Source organism: Coregonus clupeaformis, unplaced genomic scaffold (assembly GCF_020615455.1).
Source record: "Coregonus clupeaformis isolate EN_2021a unplaced genomic scaffold, ASM2061545v1 scaf1517, whole genome shotgun sequence".
Taxonomy (NCBI): Eukaryota; Metazoa; Chordata; class Actinopteri; order Salmoniformes; family Salmonidae; genus Coregonus; species Coregonus clupeaformis.
Genome location: NW_025534971.1, coordinates 1 through 11,118, shown reverse-complemented (window position 1 = coordinate 11,118; position 11,118 = coordinate 1). Strand labels below are relative to the sequence as shown.

Genomic DNA, 11,118 nt, shown 5'->3' with positions numbered 1-11,118 from the left:
ATTTTTGGCACATTAGTCAGATGTCTACTTTTGAAACACAATACACATTCTGGACAAAAAACATATATAAACCGCATAATCTACTAAACAATATAGAGATATTATAATTTGATGATGACTGAATCAATCAATGAACCATCATAAAATACTTTGAGCTACACATATTTGACACTGAAAACTACAGTACCCAGACCGCATTGCCTTTGGACGTAATAAAAAACAGGAAGAATGGGACACAAGAAATGTTGCTGAATGAATCAGAGGGTGAGAGGAAAAGGGGCAAGCCTAATGTAAATGTTGAACCACTTCATTTCTCGGCGGCTCGATGGACATCGAAGCCAGAAGCACTTTTAGTGGAAAAATAATCGTGCTCGAGGCTTTGTATCCTCGGTTTTGTCCCCTGGTTGTTGGTACACCTATGATGGAACGGGCGATGGAGCACCAAACGCGCTGAGGCTGGACCCGCCCTCGCGTCGCGCCAGGACCGTCGAGCTACCGGAAGGTATAGCCTATCGACCAAAGGACACAAATAATCGACAGGATAGTATGAGGTTTTAGCTATATCTATAGCATACTGTATATTCATGCTAATAAATATAGTCATTAAATGTTTGAATTACAGTATCATCTGACAGTTTGTCAATAACAAGGCGGAGCCAGCAACCCTTGAGGGCATTAGACATTTCCCTGTCTACAGACTGATGCTGAATAGGCTATTGTTCTAACCATATATAATAGTAATAAAATGATACGAATCTAGTGAGACCAACTGATACATACATTGTTTCCCCATGATACAAAACGAAGGAGGACTGGAAAGATGTCATGGCTGGCATAAGTTCAGTGTGGTGACATAAAGGAATGGGTTGCATAGGGCTGCAGATACATACAGACCTGTTAGTAAACAGACTCTTCAGACTGTCTGAGTTCAGTAGGAAGATAGCTGTTATGGGAGATGATCCCCTTCTCCTGGTTGATTACTGTATTCTGTTACCTTTCTTCTATTGATCCAGAAGTGCATGTTAGGCATGTCTGTTGTGTAACTAATAAACACCAATATATTACCACTGTACTCGTGTCCATGTCTGACAACAGCAACAACATTACCTTTGAGTTGAACTCAAAGATCTAATGGAGTAGGAACAGAAATGTGTTTTGGTCTTGTACGGGAAGTGCATTCTGAGGTGAGGCGCTACATTGCACAATCCTTTTTGATATCCTGATAGTGTCTGGTTTGAATGAAGTACAGTCACCGATAGTGGATGTAGTTATGACGGTCCTAAGTATACAGAGAGCTCTGTCTTAGGAGGTTAGAACTAAGAATACTGACTCACTGTTTGATTACACAAAAATGTAATTGTTCAGTGACTAAATGACATGATTTTAGCAGAGGAAGATCTTTGTTCTTTAATTTTACAATTATCAATGACACTATTATGACACAATTATTGCTCCCCTCACAGACAATGAAACCGCAGTCTACACACTCATGCTAATGGTTATGGCTGACCAGCACAGGTATGACCATGTGTGTGTGTGTGTGTGTGTGAGATAGAGAGACAGTCAAGTTGTCAACATTGGTTCCTGTATACAATTATCTCACATGTCTGTATTGTCTCGAAGGTCAGTTTCTGAATTACTCCTCAACTCCAAGTTTGGATGTGAACTACGCTTTCTGGACGAGTCAAGTTATAGTCTACTTCACATTGCTGCCATAAAGGGAATGTTTACATTGTATCACTGATTGTTCTAATTGTTCCATTGTTTTGTTGGAAACCAACCTCCCAGCTTCATTTCTATCACAGTGGTGTGTCTGATGAAACCTGTATCTGCTGTGATGTGTGTTCTGTGTGGGTGAGTACTCTACATCTATTTGTGTATTGTGGTGTTGTTAACGTGTTGGTTATTGTGTTGTAGCTGTGGATCAGTGGAGTGCCTGGTCCTACTGCTGAAGAGAGGAGCGAATCCCTAACTACCAGGACATCTCAGGTGCACTCTCTGCATCTGGTTGCCAGAAACGGGTACCATACTGTACATAGATATTACTGCACACTCTAATTATATACCTGCCGCCTCCCTTTGGTAGGGAGGCAGAATACACCTTACTCTGGGAGATCACAGATCCTGCCAGCCCAGTGAACATGGTCGGTGATGCTGATGACAGTGATGATGATGTTTAGAGCATATATGATACCCCTATCTTTCCTTTCTATAGGCAGAAAAGTGTAAGGGCAGACTAATAGAATACAATGCAGACGTGAACATCTGCAACAATGAGGGACTGACAGCTGTGAGTATCGCTTATGAAGTCATGTGTATAGACAGATCAGTACTGCTGTTAAATTCTTGTCATGGGATCTCAGGGATGTAGTGCTAATATAATTGGTGAACGTGAGTCAAGACTGCGTACAGTAAATGCCATTCACACACACAAAAAGTTGTGTATACAGGGTGTACTTGTGTTTATGCTTTATTACATTCCTCCTCTTCCTCATCCTCTTCCTCCCTCCTCCTTATTTTCCTTCTTTCCTTCCCTTCCCTCCTCTCTCCTCTCCTCCCTCCCTCCTCCTCCTCCCTCCTCCTCCTCCTTTAGATCCACTGCTTGGCTGTGACCGGAGGACTGAGCTGCTTCATGACCTGGTGCAATGTGACTAATGTGGATGTAGAGGATGCCATGGTACAGACCGCCTCCATGTAGCCTGCCAGAACGGACACAAGACTGTGAGTAGATAACACCCATATATCAACTAAGACCTGTATGGAAATACCAACATTTCCATAAAATGTCCAATATTCAGCATACAGTGTTCATCATAGACACAAGACGGTGAGTGTACAGAACAGGTGTCATTTTTGATATTCCCAGTGGTTGTAATTGATTGTGTTGGATATGGAACTTACCAGTGTTTAAATATATTCAAGTTTCAAAGTGTATTAATGATAACTTTATGATAAGTTCAATCATGAATAATATGATGAATAGGATGATGAGTGTGTCTCCCCTCTCTTCCTTCTCCTCCTTGGCCTGTGTGGGTCGATGACGCCATCAGACGCAGCAGTGCCTGCTGGACAGTGAAGCGGACATCAACAGACCTAACTGCTCTGGGGCCACACCACACTACTCTCCGCCTGCAGGTCACTACATACACTAGTACACACCATGATGCAATACTTCCTCTCATCCTTCTTCCTATTGTCCACTTAGAATTGTAGGATGGAATATAAACTATTCTTTGTAATACATTACCCGGCAACTGAAATGCAAACGTTGTTGTTTGATTCAGTGCGTTTGCAAATATATATTCTACGGCATTACAAGGCTATTAGTTGGAGTGAGGAGGAAGCAGATGGAATATGAAAAGACCAAAGAACAGTGATCGCTAGCCAGACAGCTGTTCAGAGATATGTCCCAAACTTCAGTAGCACACTTATCCCTGTCAAACCTTCCTGATGGTCTCTATGCAGCCTGTCTCTATTCAGATGATAAGAATAGCACGAGAAAACTCATCCCTCAACTTCAGAGTGGGAGAATAATGAGGTTCCTACACTCCAGAACATGACAGTGACACCCCAGCCTTCCTTGAGTGTATTAAGCTCTGTGCACGGGCCCACACACACAGACACACACACAGACACACACAAAAGAGGAGGAGCAGGGCTGGAGGCTGGAGGTACAGTATCCTTTTCTGATCTTTGTTTTGGATTATGTTTCACTTGTACATTAGTCAAAAAATTAATATGAGCTCACTTGAAAGCAAATTGACTAGAACAATTAGTCTGTAATGAACTGTGGATAAATGAAGTGTTGTTTTACTGTCAACTGACTGCATCACAGAGTATATCAAATTGAGTCAGAAGTGGTTGGTCCACCAGCCAATGTGCCTGTCTGGTGAATGAAATAATACACTGTACATCTTGATTTTGTACAAGCCTTCTCAGATCTCCAACCCTGACTCCAGCCTTCTATTGACTAATCTTCTTAACGTTAACCCTATCTTCTGAATTGTCATTATATAGGAGTTTAAACCTTTAACCAACACTAACTTTATATTTTGTTAGAAATCTGTGTGTGTGAGCCTTAGGCATAGTGGATAGAGGTTAAAGTTAAGTCTATTACCATTTGTAGGCAATGATGATATACATTGACATTTCTTTACTACAAGACACAATCTCAGAAGTAAAAAGGAGTAGAGAGCAATGTGTTAAAAACATACAAGAATACATTCAATACATTAAAGCCCTACTTATGTCCCACAGCCACGGTCAAAGGACACGGCACAGATCCTTCTCTCTCGAGAGGGGCTACAAACCTACCTGACAAGAATGGAGTCACCCTTCTGATCTGTGTGTACAGGTGAGCATTATCATGACAACAAATGGCTAATATAACAAACAAGCACCCAGAAAACAGCATTTGTCTGTCTCTTCCCCTTTCTGATCCCACTGTGTTGGTGTGTGTGTGTTGTTCAGGGTGGTTATGGGGAGACGTGAAGATCCTCATCCAGCACCACGGCAGACTGTTCCAGACACTATCCAGATGACGCAGAATGATGACATCAGTTATAATATGGTACATATTCTACTGTCTATCTGTCTCACTCTGTTATTAGAGCAATGACTAGTAGTTCATGTCCACGCACCTCTTTTCTTTTAGAAAGTGCTTAAGGCATATTTAAACTGTGTCTGTGTCTGTAAAAAGCTCAGGCAGGCGAGCATGCTTCCAGCAGAGTGACAGTCACTTACCAGAGTGATCCTGACCAGTCTAGCAGAGGTAGCCACTAAGCTAATGGACACAAACACCTCAGGTAAACCTCTTGCTAGACTCCCAGCCAGACCTGAGGCAAATGCATATGGAAGTGCACTTTATTTAGTTTCTAACTAATTTCTCTGAAAGAAGGATGTTTATTCAGTCATTACAATGCAATAAGCATGTAACAGCAACTCCACTACCTAAACGCTAGTCATTTAGGTCGAGGTCTATTCTATTCTTTACTCACTGTCAGTCTCCTCTCCAGTCTGTCCAGTAGCTACGAGGCTCAGATGAAGAGTCTGCTGAATCATCCGGATCTTCTGCCATGTCTTCCGCTCTGGGCCCTTCCTCTCCCAACAACGGGAATGACATGGGATACAACGTGAACAAGACGCAGCGCAGCCAGGTCTTTAAGGTCAGTATGGGGTTAGTACTGAACCTGACTTCAGATACACACAGAGATGTAGTACATTGTGTGAACTGAAGAGGGCGCATTGTTCACCATCTCCTGATCACCTGATCCATGACTTGTCCTGGTGCATGACTCTTGAGTGTGTTTGTGTGTGTTTTGTGTCAGCATCTACCCCTTTCTTTCTCTTCCTCGCTTTTTTTTTCTTTCTCCCTATTTCCCTCTCTCTCTCTTTCACGTCTGTCTGTCTGGTCTCTTTCTCTCGCCCTCTCCATCCCTCTTTCTCTCCCCCCTCTCTCCTCTCTCCTTCACTCACTCAGTCTCTTTCCTTGCATCCCCGCTTCCTCTCTCTCTCTTATTTCCTTCACGTTGGAGTTGCTCTGGCACTCTCTAGATGAGTGGTTGGTGTTGATCTCTACAGAGCTGGAGAAGGAGCCACCAGGACCCTCCAACTCTTCCTCTCAGAGCGAGATCGCTCCTCCTCCTCAAACAACGCGGCGAGGTTGACTGGCTCCACCTCCACCCCGCTCGGCCTTCACGGTGGCACTGCCCCCCATGCCCCCTACTCCCTTTTGCTGAACCCAGAGGTTGACAAGAGGACCCCCTGGAGGTTGTTATGGGAAACGCCGGAGGTATACGCAGACGGAGAGATGTCATCTCTATGACGCCAATCGGCTCAGCGGTGATCCAGGCTCTACATGTGCTGTTCCTGTCAGATGCCAGCAGGGGTGAGAATGACTTCTGACCTCTGACCTCTAACCCAGGGGGATGGGCAACTCAGGTTCTTGGAGCCTGAGTGTTTCAAGCTGGTTTTCTTTTGGCCCGGCTCTTGATTGCACTCAAGTGCACACACCTGATTTTGAAGATCTATATCGCTACTAAACGACAGAGTCAGTGTTCCTTCCCCATAATGTCCTAGTTTTTACAGAGATACTTACGAACTCTTCCTCCTTCAGATCCCCTCTGTGTGAGTAGGCCTGGGAAATAATGGATCTTTAATATCTCTCTCCATACACACACACACACACACACTCACACACACACACACACACACACACCCTTTCTCGCCCCTACAGATAATTACATTTAAATTAGATCATTAAACCTATCTCAATTGAACGCTTCGAATAGAGCCACTGTTATTGGCCCTATGCTGCTGTAGGAGAAGAAGATGGCTGTGTTTGTCTTTGTGTTTCTCCTTCCCAGGCCTGCTCTTCATTAGCTGATATCTGGGCTGTTCCCCTGTCAGGGAAACACTGTTTCAATAATGCAGGTTATTGCTTTTTGGAGAGGATCAGATCCACTCATTATAATAGACAGATACTGCACCACTTATTCCCTGTGTTGTGGTCTTCTGAAACACAGCTCCTGGTTATGTAGTGAGTGTGTTCATTATTTTATTATCTTGCTCCCACTGTGTTTCCTTGTCTTTCTCATCCAGAATGACGCCTCGCTTCATAGAGTTTGTCTGGTAAAGCATGACGAGGTGCTCAAATGCTTCGTAACTAGGTGAATCCTTTGACAGGATCTTTAAACTTATGCTTACCAGACACTTCTTATCAATCTCTTAACTTAACCTGTCATTTTCTCTCTCTCTCTCTCTCTCTCTCTCTCTCTCACCTCAACTCTCACTCCTCACTCTCCATTTCTCTTTTCTCCTTCCTTCCTTCTATCTCACCTCACTCTCTCTCTCTCTCTCTCCACTCACCACCCACCACACACTCACTCACTCACTCACTCACTCACTCACTCACTCACTCACTCACTCACTCTCTCTCCATTTCCTCTTTTCCTTCCTTCCTCTATCTCTCTCTCGCTTCCTCAGGAATCCAAAGATCATCTTTAACCATTTCCACTTCCTGTTGGAATGTCCGGAGCTCATGTCCCGCTTCATGCACATAATCAAAGGCCAGGTGAGACCTGTGATTGGCTGGTTCATCAGTCAACTTCCTGGCTGTGTATCTGCTGTAGGCAGGACATACAAGGCCCAAGACAACGATCCCATGGCCTCATACATTTGCAAGCTATGACAGCAGCTTTCTCCCCGCTTTTTTCTATGTCCCGCCCCTCTCTCTCTGCCCCTCTCTCTCTGCCCTCTCTCTCCCTCTCTCTCTTATGTCCCTCTGCAGTTCTCCTCTGGGGACTCTGTATGAGGACTTTGAAACGCCTTGTGTCTCCCAGGCAGGATCATTTAACAACATTATTGCCATGGCGATAACACTTGTCTTAAGTTCCTTTATATATAGCTTCATAAATTTTAAGTGCCTCCTCAAGTTGTGTTTAGTGTTCCACTCACTCATATTTGAGCCAAGGACGGCGTGGGCAAGCCTCAAGTACCTCATAGATTATATCCCACCCGGGAATAAGAGTCCCTGCTTTTAATTACAGATTTTAACCAGAAGACTATTTCATCTCCACATCTCCCTCTCAGTACGCACAGGAGCCCCCAGGTAAAATCTCTCTGTCTCTCTTTTCTATCTCTCTCGCACTCTCTCTTGCTCTGTCTCTGTCTCTGTCACTTTCTCTCCCCAGCTCATCTCTCATCGCTAAGAGAGAACAAAGACATTCAAATATTATACAAATATAAACGCCACTCTTCCTCTGCGCAGACACTGTATTTCAACACTTGAGGCTTTGGAGAGCCATATGTTTAGACACCGTCTCAGAGTTGAAAGTGTAGAGAGATAATGCATTTCTTTTGGGAAGTCCTGTGGCTGGTATTTAGTTAGGATAATTGTGTAAGACATTATAAGGGGTTTATACATGCTTATGAAGTCTTGTAATACATTATAACTGCATCATAATGCAATTATACCTGCAGGCTGTAAGTAAGTGTTATTGTTTCTTCCTCGCAGCCCTTCAAGGAGCGGTGTGAGTGGTTCTATGAGCACCTATTGGCAGGACAGCCAGACCTAGACATGGTCCATCGACCTGTCAACGAGAACGACATCCTGCTAATCCACAGAGGTACCCAGCCCACACTGACCTATCCCACAGTATAACCCATCGCTCCTGTTTGGCTAACTCCCACTGACCATCCTTCATCCCCAAATGTCTTACACTCCACCCAGCACGTATCAAATATCTCTTTCTCAATATGTTTCTTTCTCCTTCTCTCAGAGTCCATATTCAGCAGAAGGAAGGGATGGTCTCCAAATCCGACCAATGAGAAGCTCAAACAGGGCATCGCCGCATTTGATTCCATGGAGAGAAGGAATGGTGGGTATTATCAATGTCTGTCTGACCTGGGTTTAAATAGTATTGATTTTCTTTCAAATACTTTAGTTTAGCAACTCTGATTGAACTTGCTTCAGCGCAATGGAAACAATGGAATAGTTCCCAAATGCAAAGGGAATAGGGCACCATCTCAAATTGACCCATGCTTAGTCCTAGCAACACTGCATTATTTGTGCAGTATACAGGAAACCTGGTCCCATTTCAGCCTGTGCTCAGTGTTAGCAGTGGACCTTTAGTTGACTCAGACCTTTGTGTTCCAGGGCCAGGGCGCAGGTGAGGGAGGGTTTGACGGCCCTGTCCAATGAGATCATCAATGCAGACTACGCCTCTTCACCAAGTCAGCGGACGGTGAGACACCTTGCGATTGGCTGATGTTTGTTTGATGTGTAAACAGTGTTTTTCTACTGTAATTGAGGGTGTATTTTCTCCCTCACGGTAAAAAAATTTTTTGTTACCTTGCATCATGATCCAAATACTTTGTTCAAGTAATGATATTTTTGGTATGCCTAGCCTAGCTGTATATTGTGACTGTATGTTTGCCCTCTCTCTTCCCCTCTCTTGCGCCAGAAACCAAATACTTATTCAGGATAGGTAGGTAAGAAGATTTATTATTATTATAAGATCAAACCTTGACTGTATTTGTTTGTTTGTCACCGTGTGTGTGTCTGCCTGTGTGGCGTGTGTGTGCACATCGGTGTGTGTATCTGTGTGTGTGTGTGTGTGTGTGTGTATGTGTGTCTCACAGGGCACTACTTTCCAGCCCAATGTAACTCAGTGAACCCTGATCAGCCTGAACTACTTCCGGCTTGCGGGTCAGATCCTGGGCTTGGCTCTTCACCACCTGTCAGCTGGTCAACATCTACTTCCACCCGCTTCCTTTTACAAACACATACTGCAAAATACACACACACACACACACACACACACACACACACACACACACACACACATTCTATAGTGGGCTGTTAACATGATGTACGTGTGTCCAGGCATCCCAGTGAGCTAACAGGACGTGTCAGTCCTATCGATCCAGAGTATGCCAAGAATCTGCAGTGGATCCTGGACAACGACATCAGTGACCTGGGACTGGAGCTCACTTTCTCCGTGGAAACAGATGTGTTCGGCGCCATGGAGGAGGTACACTAAACCTGAAGGGACTAGCATCATCGTCACCAAGGAAAACAAGGTGAGCCAGCCTAATACAGAAGGAGGATCTGAAATGTTTTTTTGTTGTTGCTCTCAACATCAACTAGGTGAGAATAGTGAGATGATTGACAGGTCAAGCAGAAGGAAGTTGCGATATGATTTCTAGACTGCTCCCTTGTATTCTCTAACACTTATGACCTTATATGATTCATGAGTAAATAATGTGCGTGCTTGGGTGTGCGTGGTTTATTTCATGTTTGACAAAGTTATTTTGAAATTTGAGAGTGTAGTACCACAGTTGGCCTGCAGGTGGTAATGTTCTGTAAGGAAGACGCCCAGAAACGAGATGGTGTTAGAGGGCTGCCCAAAGATCAACCATACTTCATGCAGTGAATGTTCCCTATATAAACTTCTCTCTCTCTCTCTCAGGCGAGTATGTCCAGTTGGGTAACAGAGTTATGATGACTCGAAAGCCATCCAACCCCAAGATAAATGCCTTCCACTGGTTCCACACCTTCATTCCCTTCCCTCATCCAGCTCTCTTTGACGAATATGAATTGGTTAGTGTCCTCGCTTTTCCTTAAGGCCTTCTCCTTTTGCCTGTGTTCAACTCCTCTCCTTTACCTCTCCGTACTTCCTTCTCTGCCTTCACCTCCTCTTGCCCATTCTCTTTTATTCTCCTCCTTGCCTCTCTGCTCGCCTGCTCGCCTAGCGGGCTCTGATGTCTGATGCAGGAATTGATTGGCCTTATCTGGCTCAGGGGTGTCAACATGTTAGTCACGTGATGGCCCCCACCCGGCTCAGATCAGGATTTGTTTCTGTGTGTGTCGGGCAAAATCCATGTCCTCACCAGTCCCGATAGGGTGCCATGGCGATTATCTGGCCAAGCCGTGTGTTATTGGACATGTGTGCAGGTACAAGCCTCAGTCACACGGTCACATCTCGCCTGCTGACAACACTCAGACTCAGTGGGGAGTGAGAGTTTAGCTCTGCACCACCCGTGTTCAGTTGCGTTAGAAAACACCCTGTGTCTTTGTCAAAATAAGGATTTTGAACAGAAGAAGCACTGGGTTATGTTTTATAAGTCTGTTGTATATGATACATGTGTCCTGGGACTGCTACACCATTTATCTCCCTCTGGTTTCTGTGTGGGTGTCTGTGTGGGTATAGGAGCTGCTGCTGTCTGGGATGCTACAGAGATCGGCGCAGGACTGGCATGAACACAGAATACATAGGCTATGACTCCGGAGGAACCTGTCATCCAGGTGAGTTAGCGCTGACCGGGGAGGACTCTTTTTAATGTAACACCACCTCAATAGAGAGGGAGGACCCCGATTGGAGCACTCTCCAAATTAGAGAGATATACCACAGGCTTGGCTGATCCTACAGAGATCTTAACCCTTTCCTCCCAGGCTGGCTAGTGGCTTAAAGTTGATTCTCTGTCAGATTCTCTTATCTCACAGTGGTTTTTATTTGGTTTAATGTGGATTCTCTTGTCTTGTAGTGGTTCTGAAGGTGGTAGGAAAGCCCAACTCTAAGAGGAGAGGGTCCTACTGTTGCAGTTTGTCACTGGCAG

At 44.5% G+C, this 11,118-nt stretch overlaps 1 pseudogene; it reads left to right on the top strand.

The window, feature by feature from the left end:
• The first annotated feature begins 242 nt into the window (after positions 1 to 242).
• Positions 243 to 10,784, top strand: LOC123487203 (annotated as a pseudogene).
• The last annotated feature ends 334 nt before the right edge of the window (positions 10,785 to 11,118 follow it).